Raw genomic sequence first — 18530 nt, 5'->3', positions numbered from 1 at the left:
ATAATCATTCATTCATGCCGTGCTACTCTGGGAATCTTTGGTGCGCCAACTTATTATAACAGCTCTCCACTAGGAGCATTTCTGCTTGAATGCACTGTATTTCTAAGAGTACATAAAAAAGTGTAATACACATTCTAGGCAGGGTCAGTTGTCAATATTCCCATCACAAAGCAATTACACTGCTTCTTGTTTACTCAAAAGAGACCCTGGATTAAACATCCATTTGAATTATTCAGTTGTTCTACATTAGATTTCAGGGCTGAAATCCATTCTTACACTGGAGGGAAGTCTACAGTATTTCAAGGCTTTGTGTTCCACAATGAACCTGAAGTTCAAATTAAATGGTGGCTGAAGTTTCTTCAGTGATGACAGTTCCTTATGTCATGACAGGTTTCTAGTGGCACTGGACTAAATTTTGCTTGCAGTAGTCATGTAAATGACCCCAACCAACAATTTAGCCTGCCCCTGGGGTCACCAGGAATTATGGTAATCCTCCACTTGATTGGCCAGATGCTGGAGGAAGTGAGATTGCAGGCTGTAACATAAGAAGGGAGGATGGTACATTGCAGCACTGATGTGGGATTGATGCACTGATGAGGATAGCAGGAGATGTTCCTCCATAAAGTGTTTGGTTATTTCTTAGTTGTGAGCCTGTCAAAGCTACAATCACTAACAAACACAAATGGTTTGGAGAAGTCTCCAGCCACCAGGCAGAACTTGGGAATGGTGCAAAGTTCCTTGTGAATTTCTTGGGGTAGGGGGTGGGGAAGAAAGCAGGTTTACTGAGTAGGAGGATTGGCTCAGTCCTGCAAGACCTACTAGGCATAACCTTCATCCTAGCTTTTGGCTGGCTGTTGTGGGGGAAAGATATTGTTCATTTATTCTGATCCTAATTTCAGATAAAAAATCCAAAATGAATACAAATGCATTGTGCAAAAGCCAAATTTTACCTTAGTTTTGCCTTTTGCTGCAGAATTGGTACATGCCACAGTATCGTTTGGCTTGTCAGCTACATTAGATTAGGGGAAGGCTAGTTCTTGCTGGGAATTACACTCCCATAGAGGGTACATCTGTATTGGAGCTTGGGCCGATGTACATGCATTAGCTTCAATCAAACTAGCATTCTGCCGCGGTGCTGGGACGAGCCACCCAGTTACATACATAGGGTCTCAGACAGGACTGTAGTCAGGGCAGCTAGCCCATCATACCACTTGTGCCACTTTGGCTACGCTGATATTATTAACATGCTTGCTTGCTTGAAGCTAGTATGCCTACATCTACACGAGCTGTAAAATTAGCCAGCTCTTGTGTACACATACCTGAAGGAGGAGGAGGGTACAAGCTCTCCCTATTCCATATGCAAATACTCTTGTTTTTATTTGCTTTTCAGATTCCTAGATTGTTCAGACTTAACCCATGCCCTAGTCCTTGATAAGTGAAGGACAGCATGAACCCAGTTTTTATCGTTTACTCGCAGCAGCATCTAAGGGAGTCAGCCAGGTGAAGATACATTATGATAGTACTAGTATGCATCTGATGAAGTGAGCTGTAGCTCACGAAAGCTGATGCTCAAATAAACTGGTTACTCTCCAAGGTGCCACAAGTCCTCCTGTTCTTTTTGCGGCTACAGACTAACACGGCTGCTGCTCTGAAAGCGGTGGTAGTACTGTACAGAGGTAGCAAATGACCGTCTTTGCCCCAAGAATACAGTCTAAAAGACATGAGACAACAGGTGGATGAAACAAAGAAGCAGGGGAAGGAAGACAGGGAAACAAAACAGTAGGATGTTTTAGCATAAAATAGTTATGTACAGACAATGTGAGGCATTCCCATTTGTGAGGTAGTGACATTCTCACATTGCTTTAAAACAGCCAACACATGCTGTATAGGTCCAAAACTCTCCCCTTCCTAGGATTTGGTTTTATTAACAAGTGAACACAAAATAAATAAATTCCAACCCAAACCTTGCCCCCAGGCTTAGCTATTCCTAGAACTTCTCCCTCAGGATTATTCAGCCCTAGATTTTTCTTCCCAGACAGCACTCCCACCTTCCTGTATATTCAGGATGGGTTAATAAAATGTATCACCCAGAGCGAGTCAGCACAGCTCAAATAGACCTCTCTAATTTAGCTAAAAGGATGGGTCAGCAGAACAACCCAGCTTCCCAGTTATACCATCCCAGTCACCACTGAGCCCATGTCTACACTAGAGAATTTCAGAAAAACAATTTCCAAGGATGCTGTGCTGGGTGGCACCAGGAGAATCCTAGTATAGACAAACTCCATGTTGATCAGCATTTTGAGCCACTATACAATTACTTTAATACATGAATTCTACTGGGTCCGTTTGTACTTTTTTACATATCCTTTTGTACTTTTTTACATATCCTGCAGCAACTACCTGTAGGCATTACCTGGATATCTTCCTTTCAGACATCAAGGGGTAGCCGTGTTGGTCTGTATCCACAAAAACAATGAGGAGTCCGGTGGCACCTTAAAGACTAACAGATTTATTTGGGCATAAGCTTTTGTGGGTAAAAAACCCACTTCTTCAGATGCATGGAGTGAAAATTACAGAAGCAGGCATTATTATACTGCCACAGGAAGAGAAGGGAGTTACCTCACAAGTGGAGAGCCAGTGTTGACACGGCCAAGTTGATCAGGGTGGATGTAGTCCACTCCCAATAATTGATGAGGAGGTGTCAATTCCAGGAGAGGCAAAGCTGCTTTTGTAATGAGCCAGCCACTCCCAGTCCCTATTCAAACCCAAATTACAATGCATTGGTGATCTTCCTGAAAACACTATCCTGGCCAGCACGGATGTAAAAGCTCTTTACACCAATATTCCTCATGAGGATGGACTACAAGCTGTCAAGAACAATATCCCTGATGAGGCCATGGCACACCTGGTGGCTGAGCTTTGTGACTTTGTCCTCACCCACAACCATTTCAGATTAGGGGACAACATATACTTTCAAGTCAGTGGCACTGCTCTGGGTACCCGCATGGCCCCACAGTATGCCAAGATTTTTATGGCTGACTTAGAACAACGCTTCCTCAGCTCTCGTCCCCTAGCATCCCTCCTCTACTTGCGCTACATTGATGACATCTTCATCATACGGACCCACGGGAAGGAGGCCCTTGAAGAATTCCACCTGGATTTCAACAATTTCCACCCCACCATCAACCTCAGCCTGGACCAGTCCACACAAGAGATCCACTTCCTGGACACTACAGCTCAAATAAGTGATGGTCACATAAACACCACCCTATATCGGAAACCAACTGACTGCTATACTTACCTACACGCCTCCAGCTTCCATCCAGGACACATCACACAATCCATTGCCTACAGCCAAGCCCTAAGATACAACCGAATTTGCTCCAATCCCTCAGACAGAGACAAACACCTACAAGATCTTTATCAAGCATTCTTAAAACTACAGTACCCACCTCGGGAAGTGAGGAAACAGATTGACAGAGAGAGACGAGTACCCAGAAGTCACCTACTACAGGACAGGCCCAACAATGAAAATAACAGAACTCCACTAGTCGTCACATACAGTCCCCAGCTAAAACCTCTCCAGCACATCATCAACAATCTACAACCTATCCTGGAAAACAATCCCTCATTCTCACAGACCTTCAGAGGCAGGCCAGTCCTCGCTTACAGACAGCCCCCCAACCTGAAACAAATACTCACCAGCAACTATACACCACAGAAACACTAACCTAGGAACCAATCCCTGTTGCAAACCTCGTTGCCTACTCTGTCCCCATATCTACTCTAGCGACACCATCAGAGGACCCAACCACATCAGCCAAACCATCAGGGACTCATTCACCTGCACATCTACTAATGTGATATATGCCATCATGTGCCAGCAACGCCATTCTGCCATGTACATTGGCCAAACCGGACAGTCCCTACATAAAAGAATAAATGAACACAAAATCGGACATCAGGAATGGTAACATACAAAAGCCAGTAGGAGAACATTTCAATCTCCCTGGACATTCAATAACAGATTTTAAAGTAGCCATACTTGAACAAAAAAACTTCAGAAACAGACTTCAAAGAGAAACAGCAGAACTTAAAATTCATTTGCAAATTTAACACCATTAATTTGGGTTTGAATAGGGACTGGGAGTGGCTGGCTCATTACAAAAACAGCTTTGCCTCTCCTGGAATTGACACCTCCTCCTCAATTATTGGGAGTGGACTACATCCACCCTGATCAACTTGGCCATGTCAACACTGGTTCTCCACTTGTGAGGTAACTCCCTTCTCTTCCTGTGGCAGTATAATAATGCCTGCTTCTGTAATTTTCACTCCATGCATCTGAAGAAGTGGGTTTTTTACCCACGAAAGCTTATGCCCAAATAAATCTGTTAGTCTTTAAGGTGCGACTGAACTCCCTGTTCCTTTCAGGCATTGACCAGGACCAACCCTGCTTAGCCTGAGATCTAAGATAGTCACAGGACAAAGAGATCTAAGATAGTCACAGGACAAAGTGTGAAGTCTTGCAGGGAATTAATTATTATTTAATTTAGATGTGTGGATGTATAACAGAAATTAAATGGCTGTAATATAAGACATCCTAACAATCAGAATAACTAGTTGCAATGCCTAATGTCTACAATTATGTCCCTGACCATTTGCGATATCATTAATCGTTCTTGATCAAAGGGAAAAGTAATGACTATGTGGAAAGTTTCTTGAACTGCCCCTCTATTTTTGCTCATATAAATGTTTGCTCTGTTGTTGTATTATCTCATCTGTCAAAAATACTTGCAAGAATGATAGATGCATATAAATACTCCAATATTTAAATAGTCATGGTCTCCTGAAACAAGACAACTGGATCTGAACAGAATACAGCTTTCAGAATTTATTGATATTTATTGAGGATGCTTGTCATACTTTGATAGCCACTTCTATTGATTTAAAAAAAGCTTTCAGTGTTATGGATCATTATTTATGAAGGTTTAAAACAGCTGATTTTCAGCTTTAAAATAGATGTAACTACCTGGTTTTAGTCTAGCCTGTTTAACAGATCTCTGCATGGTAAATTGCAACATTTAAACCTAATGTTTTCCCAGTTGGTTTTGATATATGTGCACACCAAATTGTTGGGATATGTTAGGGTTAACTAACAGACATGGAAAACTGCTGGTATGCTGGCATGATATCAGGGAGTAGGCACATGCATGCACTATCCTTCGCTTAATAGATAAAGTGTTACCCCTTTCACCTCCCTTCTCCTTGTTAAGAATTAATAAGTGTTAGAGCTGCATAAGAAATGTGGGGATCTAAAGGATACCTTTTGGGTAAAAAAGTGTTATCTCCGCCTCCCTTCCTTTCCCAGCCACATAAGTGATGGGTCATGGTCCCTTCCTCCCTCCCCGGAGAACTGAAGATTGAGGGAACTTGTAGCAACAAATTACAGCATTATGCATATTATACACACATCTTTACCTTGAAAATACATTTCTTTGCAGTAATCAGTCAATGGGAGTGGGTATAATAATAGTATGGGAGTTTCTATTACTTAATAAGGGGTTTTGGGGCATTGTAGCGGATGTAGGCATTTACATACTAACTTCAATAAAAAGAGTGTGATGTAAATAATCCAGTGCTTACTGGACAGTTAGGTCCAGGGTAACAAGTATCGCAATAAAGGATTCCGTCTACTCAACTGCCTCTGGGTCAACCTGCTCCTTTTTCTTCTAATATAAATCAAGGCTCAATTCTCAAACATTTATTGTTTTGGTTTCAAAGAGGTGGCTTCCCCCCACACTAAACATAGTCCACTCAAGTTCCTGTGGGTTCTCAAGTTGCTGTTGATACTAGGGTTTGGCTTTATTCACAAAAGGCACACAAAATCCAGACCAATCCATCTCTCCAGATTTGACCGGTCACAGAGTTCCTCTCCAAGGACTGCTCAGCCCACACCTTATGTCCTGTCACGGGAGGGGGCGGGGGGGGGGGAAGGGGACACGACACACCACTTCAACTTTCATCATATTCAGGTGGGAGTATCCAAGATGCAAGAGTGAGTCAGCAACATTGACTTTACATTTTCCCACAGGATCAGCACCTCCTAGCAGGGTGAGATATTCAGACAAACACTGCCAATCCATTTCATGGTTATTTAGCAGTGACCTTCTGAATGTTTGCACAACTTCGATATTTTGCTGTGTGCTCTCAGCACAATTACCATTGCTTTTGACAATTTGTCTAACAGAAAAAAGCATAATCTTGGTTTAACAATACTTGTTCTTTGGTAAAAATGAAAAGATTAATGATTAGAGTTATGCAAATAATGGATCTTTCAGTTTATTGGCAGTTCTGAAAAAAAAATTTAGATCACCCTGAAAACATTTTCACGTTTCAATTTTTGGCAGATCAAAAAGTAAAAAAATTAAGAAACAAACAAATCATTTTAGGTCAAACATAAAGCTTCAACCCAAAACAAAGCATTTCATTTCATTTTGATTTCACACTATTTTTTATATTTTTTTCATTAAAAATAAAATAAATTTTGAAGCAATTTCTATTGAAAAGTCATTTTGACCCAAAAATAATGTTTAATTAAAAAAATATAAAAATGAAACATATTTACTTATTTTTAATATTGAAGGCTTTTTTTTTAAAGCACAAACAATTTGGTGAAATTGGCAAAAAATTGTGAAACATTTTAGTGTCAGCAATGGTGCTGCATTTTTTGATGGAAAAAGATTTTTCTGAAAATTGTCACCTGCTTCATTAATGATCATTACAAACAGGGGAGTATTTAGGGAAATGGAAGTTGAAACTGAGTTTAAAAAATGAGTAAAATAATGAAAAAGCAATTTCTTCTCAAGTGAAAAATCAAATCTATGCTTTTCAAATGTTTCTGGGTTTGTCAGTCAAAAGTTTTATTATTAAATTATTATTATTTCAACTGAAACTGGACTCGAGTCTTCTAGTTCCAGACCAGGTTGCGTTCAAAATCAAGCACAACTGCACAAAAGTGCCTGAGACAACCAACCACTCCAAATGGTAAATGGGAATAACTGTATCAGTTTTTAGAATATAGACTTGATCCTTCAATAATAGTACTTACTCACTAACTTCACACAGGGCCATCCCGCAACTAAGGCCCTAAAGGGCTGCAGAATTGATACCCGAACACATAATAGAGAGTCTCACACTAAGTGGCCAAGGAATTCTAGTGCCTTCGTCTCTCTTCTCCCACGCTTTCCTTAGCGCATGAATTTTCTCCAGGCATAAATTAAATTCATATTATTACTATCAGTCAGAGATTAGCAGTTGGGACAAAGGACCCAAATTAGAGAGTGAAACTAATACCCAAAGTACCAGCCCTAGTTATAAGCCTCCTGCCACACTCTGACCCATTGTTGTAAAGGGCTGACTCACAGTCCTTTAGTTCATTCAGTGGCACAGGGACTTGAAAGTAAGGGTTTCAAAGATCCAATGCTCATTGCAATTTTTACTCTCAGTAAAATCAGGGACAAGTTCTGTTCACATTAATACTGGTGTAAATGTGAAGTAAGTGCATCGACTGCATAGGTGTGATTGCAGAACTTTGCTCAAGGCTTATAATAGCTATTAGGCAGATACAGTGGTCCTTAGTGCAATCAGGAGAGTTGGATATCTAGATGATTGGACTAGTAAGGGCTGCTATCTTAGCCCTTCAGATTAGTATTAACTTGTTGCTTTATTAAATGTAAAATGTAAATGTAAATAGGGTTGCTGACTTTGAGTCTTATTTTTTAGGGAATTCTACCAGTCATTATGGGACTGAGGAAGACCAATATGGAAGTCTTGTACTGTTAAAAAAAAAAAACTAAATAAATTCATGGAGGATAGGTTCATCAATGGCTATTAGCCAGGATGGGCAGGAATGGTGTCCCTAGCCTCTGTTTGCCAGAAGCTAGGAATGAGCAACAGGGGATGCATCACTCGGTGATTACTTGTTCTGTTAATTCACCCTGGGGCACCTGGCATTGGCCACTGTCAGAAGACAGGATACTGGTCTAGATGGACCTTTGGTCTGACCTAGTATGGCCGTTCTTAAATAAAACAGAATTAAGGACAGCTGGTTTAAAATTCTCTCTATGTGCTTGATTCAGATTAGCAGTCTTATCAAATTTTCCTGTTTATTCCAACCCATCTATTCCTCCTTTTAAGTATCAGGGCTTAGTGTTGATCCAAAACTCTCTCTAAAGACCACATTTTGAAATATTGTAATTGTAAACACAGTACAAAGTACATTTGGCAACTCTGGAGACCTTGCCAAAAGTTAGTTTTAATGACCAATTAACAGGCTTTAATATTTTATAATACTATGATTATGGAGATGTAGTTTATCAGAAATGTTGTTTCAATATTATATTTTATTACTGGATAGTTAGGTAGGTTTAGCATTGCGCATTGATGTTTACTTTCCATTGTATTTTATATGAAATATTACATCAGTTACCCCAGAAGTCTGCAGCAAATGCTTTCTCCTTGGAACTCTCATGTAAACAAGCTGCATATCTGATGAGATTAGTGTGGTCTAGTTGATTGGGCTAAGGGCTGAGCGCCAGATCCTGCTGAGTTCTAATCCTGGTTCTGTCACTGCCTTACTGTCTGGTCTTGCATCATTCCTTATAAAATGGGTTTAATTGCTTACCTGCTGTACCATACAGTGATGTTGTAATGATTAAATAGTCATTGTTTACAAAGAACATTGATAACGTTAAGTGCTAAGTATTATTTTTAACATAATGAGCACAGTTGTAAATGAATAAATATATGCAATTTGCTAGCTGTAATTTTGAAATGTTGTAATAATAAATGAACCTATATCTCTCTCAATAATATGTTTCATATTCCAAATATGTGCTCCTAGAAAAGTGCTCAGCACCTTTTCTTCTACCTTCAGCTGTAAATGTACCATTGTCTTCTCCTGGTCCCATATATGGCTTGCTTTCTAATTTTTGTTCGGTTAGAACTGAACCATATATATGATACTGAATTTCTTAAACATCACATCAACAACATGAAAACTGATTTCCATCCAGATTTAAGTTTCATCCACTGCTGAGCAACATTGGTAGAAATGAAACCAGGCATCTCTTTCAACAATAAAATACACTATTATTATAGAGATGTATATGTATACAGCTGAGACCAAGCTGCTCCTTGATTTCAAAAGCAAAAATCTTTATGACTTCAGCCTATAGTAAATAAAGTAAAAAGTAACTTCCCATAATATAAAGTATAAATAAATTATCTGAATAGCAGCTTGTAGTTAGCTGTAGAAGTGTTTTTGCAGCACCTAGCACAATGGTGGTTTGAAGGCCTTGGTTCTCGTGGAAAATCAGGTGCTTGCAATAGAAATTAATAAAGTTTTTTTAAAGCCCTTGATTAAATTCACTACATTCAGCTCTATCATAAGTAGGCACAATTTCCACTGGGTAAGGATTGGGCCCTTAACATCATTGCCTTCAGCCACTAATGGAATTGTATCAAGAAAAGCATCACATTTGTTGGGTAAGATCTGGACCTTATAAATTACTCATGGTTCCTTTATACTCTAAGAGTTGGCTTGTGGCTTGAAGCTCCAGTCTGAGCTGGTGAGGTGATGACTGCGCACTGGCAGCAGCTCGTGGAGGCTTTGTGCCTGAGGCAGACATAATGCCTCTGGGAGCAGTAGGGCGGGTACTGCACAGACAGCTGCAACACCCTTTTACAGGGTACAGCGTGTTCCCTCTCTGTATGCCAGCCCAGCTCTGCTAATCACTGAAGGAAGGATGAAGCCATGACCCTAACTTTGCCTATCCCTACTCCTTATTGGGTTTCTAGTGCCAATGTCTGTGTTGCACTCCCTCACTCCATGTATGCTGGGAGCAAATGGACTGAGATTGTGCCTGGCTTCTGAGCATAGCCGTAGGCAAGGGAAGGCTCCTTGTGTCTTCTCTTTCCCCTGTTGCCCACCCACTCATCAGTAGGCACAATCTAGCCCTGAATGTTTTGTTATGCTCTAGGACAGGAGATCTTGAACATCTTAGCAGAGAGAGATTGTCTCCTGGACACTTCCCCTCTCACTTGTGTTTGAGAAGACCTCCTCTCCCACTGGCAATCAAACATCCCTATAGCAACCACAGCCATTGCTTACATGAAGGATAATATCAGGAAAGTATACATGTCTTATCAGTTTCTTTGAATGAGATTTAAGAGCTGGAGAGACAGCCCCAGGCAAGCAGCCAGCTACCTGCAGCCCATCAATACATGCCCCATGGGCCACAGTTTGTGCGCCTCTGCTCTAGGATACCACATTTAAGGAATACTTCCAGCACACTGCAATAGAAAACCTTCAGAACTTCACTCTTACTGATCGCTGTGCTAAAGCAGTAAGATAAATTATAAATCTAATGGAGCAGTGGCATCTCTGAAAAACAATTAGTGTTTCACTTCTCTGCTTTCAGCCTTAATATACAGGCAGAAATAGGCCTTTTTTTCCATTCTCAAAAAAGTATTTCTGATGATAAATGCTTATTTTTAATTTCCAGTAATGGAGTGTAAACAGATTTCTTATTACCAGACAATTTCATGGTATTTCCTTTCTACTTCCTTGAGACTTCTAACTTTAAATGGATGGGTTCAGTAATATTTTCCAGCATTAATTACTTGACTTAGTTCAAAGGAGTCTGAGCCAGAATTAAATACAAACATTAACTGATAAATGTCAGCACGGATGTAATGATGGTTTTGCCAAGGCTTTTTATATACACTGAGTCATATTGCACACCGTACACATTATTCAGGGAAGAAATTAATTTGCACCAGTACTGTACAGATACGGCTAAGATGGAGTTGACTATGTATACACATATAAATGTGGACAAAATCCTTCCCTGTCTGTCCTCCCCATATTGAACGTACAAGTTAAACATTAGAAACAGTAACCTGCTGTATGCATTAATTTCAATGCCAATGATCGACAATCCATACCTGACAATGGGATGCCAAGAAGAATCGAGGCTCCACTAAAGGAATCTGGCAAATCCTACAATGGCTAATGTGGTAGGTTTCAATGGCATTAGTTTATCAATTAATAAAATGTTAGTGATAATGAAGACAACATAGTTATGCCCAGCGTTAATCATTCACTCAAACATTCCAAATGCAGACAGGTGGGACATACCTCAGTCGTCACTGGGATTCCAAACTGCTAGACTCTGTTGATGAAGAAGGAACTGCATGAATGAAACTCAAGGCACAAGTATCAGCGTGTGAGATATGGGCTGCTAACTCAACTCAATACAATTAAACAGGAACAGAGTAATCAGCCAGGTATGATATTCAGACCCACAACAAAAATACTTCTGTTCATTGGGATTGGCAGGCTCAGGGGTTTCTTAAACAGGGGAAAGAGCCTTCCAGCTTTCGCTTAGCAGCTCAAACCTGGCCTCAGTCAGTTGTGGGCAAAAGTCATTGCCATCTGAAGGCAGTTTGATGGTCTATGCGAACTGAGTTGGTGGTCTTAATCTGGTTCCTAGTGAACAAACATCCATCAGAGCTGCCATTCTGTTCTAACACAGAGGCCCGGGCTTGATCTAACTCTATGCCGTTTCTGGTTTGTGAAGCAAGCACATTATTCTACAGAGTTCTTGATCTAATACCTTTCAGCAGCAACAAATACTCTTCAAATAATGTTAAAGAAACACCATTCAGAGAGCCGGCGGCTGTGAAGGAGAACACACAGCTACGGCCGCAGCACATGAACAGATACACCGCGATGATTAGCTCAGTCAGACCAGGCAACGTTTTTCATCTCTTCCCATCATTTCTTGCCAGGAATGAGCTTCCCATTTATATTTGATAGACATACTGAACCATGAAGTATTGCTGTGGAGACTCTTTTCTTACCATTTTTGTTCCTAAGAGCTTCAGGAAGCTAAACAGAAATGACTGACATATGATCATTTAAACACAGAGATGAAAACAGGAGTATCAGTTACAGAAAATCTACAGTGAAATCAGTAACCTGGACAAAGAAAGTAACCAGCAGAGTACAAGTAACCAGGACAAACAAAGGAAACCAGTAGAGTATAAATGACAGTAACATCAGTTGTTTAGTTGTTTGTGTAACAAATTTGACATAATTAAAAAAGGGGGAGCCAAACTGAACAGTCTTGGTAATTTTTTGCCATGTTTCATATTGGTAAATGTTCCCATCACCAGAAGAGCCTACACTTTACTGAGTCAGTTGCCTCAGGAATTTTGCAATTAGGCTGATACCAATCAGTAAACAACACAGAGAAGGATCAGCTTTTATTGCTGGATCCAAATAAAGCAATGGAGTAGGTTCCAGTCCTGCAGTTTATAATGCAGGACAAAACTGCTGTGCCTGCTGTAGAGCCCAATTTCTTTCTGTGGGGCTCCATGTAGGCTCAACACTGTAAATCACAGGGACGGGTTTCAATTTGCAGAGGCAAGCCTAGGATCAAACTGTTTTGTCTCACTTGTTTTCAGAAAAGCTGAACAATAGGTACAAAACCCACCATTCAGTTTAAAAGTACCAATCGTCCTATTACATCGTCAGCATAGGTTTTTTGATTACTCCTCATCACAGATAATCTTTGGGGCATCAGATCACACCAGTCAATATCTGATTCTGCAAAGAGTTGAAATTAATTTGATGCGCAAATGGCGGCTCTGGTGTAACTAGTGATTTCTATTGAGTTACATCTGGGATGAATTTGGCCCCATATGTCTGGTATGCAGCCCATAGCTATATATATATAATTCTTTTGGCATCACACCAAAGCTATCGAAGACAGACTCATAGAGATGATTCCTATAACTTCAAGCTAGCTAGAATATGCATCTGTTATACTGATGCACTCCAGAGAGAAATATCACATTATTGGCATAGTAATAGGAGATGGATATAATCCTGGAATCTCTTCAAGTTGTGTGCAGATGTCTAGCACCTCTTCCCTAGTGGAAGGGGCTCAATATCCCCTCGCAGCAGAGGAAGAAGTTACCCCCCAGAGGGCAAAGAAGTTGCCTACAGTTCCTAAATTCCCTGTAACACATGCATAGTTTACATTGCTGGTTATATTTAGGACTTCCGTAAAATAAGATAAGGAGTTGTAAAGTATATACTGCCTGGAAAGCATCTATCTTTCAACAGCCATCATTACAAACATGGACTGCAATACTCCATTTCCTTGAAAATACTATGAGAACTGCTGTACCTTTACCAGTTTTAACATGTCACTTGCAGCAATGTCTACTCAAGCTAGCAAAATAAAGGTTAATGGAACTGTATTAGCTAAGATCAACATAAAAAATTATCAGAGATATGGGGAGGTTGGAGCTTCTATATAAGGACTGTCAAGGACCTAGTCCCTCTGCAGCATCCTTGGGGCTGTGACAGGGTTATGCACTCACTCAGGCACTGGTCATCCAGCTTGGGGCCATCAGAATCACTGATGCAGGGATGGAAACTCAGCACTGCTGCTGAGCTCCTCTGGAGATTGCCTCTCCCAGGATTCCAAGGAAACAAAAAAAAGATATAAAAAAGAACAACTGACCAGTCCTAAATGAGTCATCGGCCCCTCTTGCTTCAGGGGGCCTTGGGTAAGCCTCATTCTGGGTCAGTATCCTGTGGTTAACCACCAGAAAGTGTCTTCAGGAGGTTGCTTATAGTCCTGCCTGCCTTAGGGTGCCCAGACAGTCTGTAGGCAAGGGAGATGATTCAGGCCTCTTGCCACAGGAGCTAACGGGACTAGAAGTCAATCTTCCTCCCCAGGCTACCTCCTACTGAGCTGGGGGTCTTCCCTTCTGAACTCATCCTCCCATCCTGACAGACCTAACATACCCACAGCAACTCCTTAACCCATTCCTGTCTGGGTAGGCTTTGTACACCCCACCACAAGGCCATATCAGGAAGGTTAGGATGATTTGATTTGGAAGGAAGGACAAGATCCTGTTGCCTTTGGTCAATGGGACCTAGCAGGCCATGAAAGAACATGAGGAGATATTTAAAAACAAACAAACACAATTTAAACTAGATAAGAGGAAAGTTCATTATTTGGTCTGCCACCAGATGACATTCAGACTAATAGTTTAGCAAGGATTTTTTTTTTAGATTTAGATGCTTATGAATAAAGATAGCATCCATCATGGTTACAGGGCTATTTGCACCGTTGATCTCTCTGAGTGCATCCCGCCCCTTGTGCTCTTACCTTTTCTGGAGTGGAAACCAATGATTCTCCCACTCTTAAACCACGTCCTGGGCTCAGCAGCCTGTGATTCAACTGTGCTCAGCCAGCAGACCTAACTGGGTTCACCATCTGTAGTTCTTCCCTCTGTGGTTCTTAATGGTGAACACAGTGACCCCAAACAGCCTTCCTGAAGCCCCATATTGTTTAATCTTAGGAGTAGGAACACAGCATAACATCAGAGGGAAAGAAGTTTAAAACAATAAACATACTGCACCCATATCTGTCTTACCTAAAGGCTTCCCTCTCTCTGGAAGCTTGGGATGGCCTGAATACTTCCAGTGTGCCAGCAGGGTCTGTTTCAGAGGAAGTTTGTTTCCCACTGAACAGCTCCCTGAGAAATGCCCCCGCCCCCAGTCTTTTTTTAACTGTTTACAGCCTGTTTGATTTATGGGCCTCCAGTGAGACAAAACAAGTCTGGTATCTCAGCCTGGCACCCTCACAACTTAATAGTTCAAGCATTGTTTCTTAATGAGACCCAATTTGCTATTAGGAGATTGCTCACCTGCAGCCATAGTGTTGGCTTCCTGCTGGCTTCTCCACAGCACTACTATTAAACTAAACCAATATATGCCTACAATAAACATTGCAATAACCCAGGATAGCCGTACAGTAACTATCCCACTAACACGGTCACTAACAGTATTCACAAATTATTACAGAGCAGTGTCATCTCCTTCACAACATCTACAATTGCAGTTGCTAAAAGAAACATAACAAGGATTTTCAATTTTCATGATCCAGGGCTTAAACTGACCCTCAACTGGGATGAGGAAGAAATAAATCTTCCCACCTCCACCTACAGTATCCCACTAAACAACTGGAAAAGTGCATTATGGATTTTTTATTTTATTTGCTCTAGGGGGCTAGTATCAGCCACTCTCAGAGATCAGACACTGGCCCAGACAACACTACACTGTGAGTCTGTTAGTATGGGGAAAGCCCTGCAAATCTGCGGATATCCACTTTATATCCAATTTATATCCGCGGACTGTGTTTGCAGATTGGATGTGGAAACAACTTTTGTATCTGCTCAGGCCTCTAAGTATGGGAAGTCCAAAGTGCCTAAAATTTAAAAAGTAACAGCAGGGAAGGGAAGCCAAATGTATCACAATAACACACCAGAGAAAGGTCTGAAGCGATCATACCTTCAGGAAAGTACCTAAGCACCCACTTAAGTCCATCACTATTTAGCAAAACATTTAGCATGTGCTTAACTTTAAACACATGCTTAAATCCTATTGACTTTGACTAAAGATAAGCACATGCTTAATTCCTTCACTGAACTGGGATGTTTTCTGGAATTGCGGCCAAAACCCTGCACTCATTAAAGTAAACTCAAACAGCCCCCACAGGCTTCAGCAAGAGAAGGATTAGCTGGTAGGACCATAGCCATCAGGATTACGTATCAGGCAATACTTTTAAAGGAAGCTCATTTTATTTCTGTGCTAGAGCATGAGGTACTATCCTTATTCCTGTTTATATGTTTGCAAAGGGACCCCATATTAGTCAAACTTCAGAAGTTTATCTTGAAGTTTACTCAGTGCTCCTCCCCACTTTCAACCCTTTCATCTATGCACATCCATACTCAGACTCCTCCAGCAGGATGCTGGAAGCCGGTATCTTGCAGATAGTAGCCATGCCATCACACTTAGGACCCAATCCTGAACTCCTTATTATTCAGGCAACATTTTCATGGACTTCAGTGGGCGTTCTGCCTGAAGAAGGAGTTCAGGATCAGGGCTAAGGAAAAGAACAAAGAAGATTAATAGCGTGGCACTTTCAGGGAGAGCTGCAGAAGTTTTACAGCTCAAAATCTCACTCAGAATGTAACAGACACTGTTACATATGTACAACATGAATATGTCTTGGGGTGGGCACGATTAGGGATTGTCGGGTTTTTTGTCATTTAAGGAAAGGGCCTTAGCTCCAAAATGTTTTTTAAAACGTCAGTAAAACACGCATTTTAAATGTCTTTGCTCTGTCGGCGAACACACACTGTTACCTCCTCTCAACTCCACCACGTCTGGGCTCCTCCCACCCCTCCACTGGGACGAAGTTGAGAATATTTTTCTTTGACTTCAGCTTGGAACAGCCTAGGGCCTGCCCCTTCCCCAGTTACAGGTTTGCCACTGATGTCCTCGGGAGCAAGAGCAGCCCTTAGTCAGAAGCGGTGCAGCACTTTGGCCTGAGCTTTTTTTCCATAAACGGAAGTGCAAAGAAAAGCAAGAGCAGTGCCACTCGCTGTCCTGGGATAGGCTGCTGCTGCTGCTGTGTCAAAATGGGCTTTATTTCCTCCTCAGAGCACCACCCTGCCATAACTCTGTGCAGTGCATGGGGGCAGGGCTTTCCTTGTTTCCCCCCCCCCCATTTCAGGTGTATTGGTGGCAATGCTCAGCTCACACCAGTCAGCAGGAGAGGGCAGTGACCGGAGCTTAGCTGCCAACATTGTGAAGATATTTCCAAGGGCAACTCTCTAAATAAGCCCAGGTCCTGGAGCTGCTTGAGTGCAGTATGTGCCCTAGTCTTAAAGTGGTCTGAAAAGAAAGGGGAGGGGGAGGGGGGGCTATTGTAATCTGAGACCAGGGACTTTGGCACAGCAGTGCCCCACAATGGCCTAGCTTGTTTTAAAAAAAAATTTCCAGGGCTGTGACCCCTTGCAAATCTGCCCCCTACACACACATTTTAAGCACTGGTGTGTGCACTGTAGCTTCCAAGTCCCAGCCTCTCTTAGATGGAAACCCAGGTCTCTCTCCCTCATGCCTGGGGTTTCAAGGCTGCTCAGCTCCCTGCCTTACAGCGCAGTATCCCCAGCAAGCCAGTCTGCCTAAAGGCCAGGGCCTCTGCTTTACTTTTTCTCTCCAAGGGCTAGGAACAGTGTGTTGTCAGTAGCTGCAAGTTACAACACACCTCCTTCTAAGCAGGCAGATTTATTCTTAAGGTAAATACATTACAGAGAAAACATAAAAACAAGATAAGTTCCTATAAACACACTAAAAATTTTGCAGAGGTCAACCATCAGTCTTATGGGACCTAGCAGGGCAAAAATCTTTCCAACCCTTCTGCAAGGCCCTTGGACAGAAGATCCAGTCTGTTTGCAGGGTCAGGAAAAAGCCCCGAGCCAATTTAAATGAAGCTTTTTATGCCAAAAGCCTTTCTGCATCTGTTGCTTTCTGAAAACCAAGTTTGAAACAGTATATGCAAGCTTCCCCAGAGGGGTGGGACCTCTTTGCCAGTGTTCACAACCTCAGTGATTCACCTGGAGCCCACTATTTCTGGTGCCTGGAGTTGTGGTAACCCCCCCCCCAACCACCCTGAAATTGCATACACTCTCTAGCCCACAGTGATACATAAACTTGATACAATATGGTCCTCAAAGCCATTACCTCTGTCACACACACATATTAATTAACACAGCGGACAGGACAGACAAGGATAACATTTGGTGGCTGGTCCTGATCCACCCTCAGGCTAACAACCAGGTGACACAATGTTAAGCCCCCACATGTCCTGGTCTCTGTTGAGCACGAAGGCACATTTACTATTGTCTTCGTTAAATCGTGTTCTAACACCCTGTAGTTTGCCACTGTAGACAAGTCCACAGGGAGCGGGGTCATCACTTGTCAGAGATGCTGAAGATCCACTCCTTTAGCTGAAGTCAAGCTACTGGCTCTCAGCACCACTGACCACCCTGCCCTACTGCTCAACTGGAAACACCAACTCATCTTGATACCAACATCAGTCTCCCTTTGATGCTAATTTACCATGTTCTCTCTGGGTCCTGTGTTTGAATTTGAGTTCTCGCCCTTGACAGCCTTGCTGTCTATTTGCTCTTTTGGCACCAGCAGACTCTTGTGCCTATTACAATTGACTGTTACAGAAATGTCTGCGATCTGACATGTTCCTGGCAAAGTGAATTGATTTCTGCCTGCAGAGGCTCTGTTATTCCAGGTTATTGCCTATGTGAAACCCCCTCGGATAGACCTGGCCTGGGAAACCTGAGGGATGGCAGAGGAATAGTTGCCTAGACCATATGCTTCTCTTGTGGTCTAGGAAGACGCCGTGACCCTGGTATTTATTTTCCCCCCAAAGAAGACACCAGCCTGGCTGGCCTGTGCAGGAACACAGCCAGTAAATCACGGCCTCCAAACTCCCTAATGGAAGGGGAGCTGCATTAAGCCCATTAACATCAGCTAAATGGTTACCATCAATTTTTAATCAGAAATCAGACCAGAAATATGG

This window comes from Lepidochelys kempii, chromosome 9 (assembly GCF_965140285.1).
Source record: "Lepidochelys kempii isolate rLepKem1 chromosome 9, rLepKem1.hap1, whole genome shotgun sequence".
NCBI lineage: Eukaryota > Metazoa > Chordata > Testudines > Cheloniidae > Lepidochelys > Lepidochelys kempii.
The sequence above is the reverse complement of the archived record's forward strand: the minus strand, read 5'-3'. Positions refer to the sequence as shown.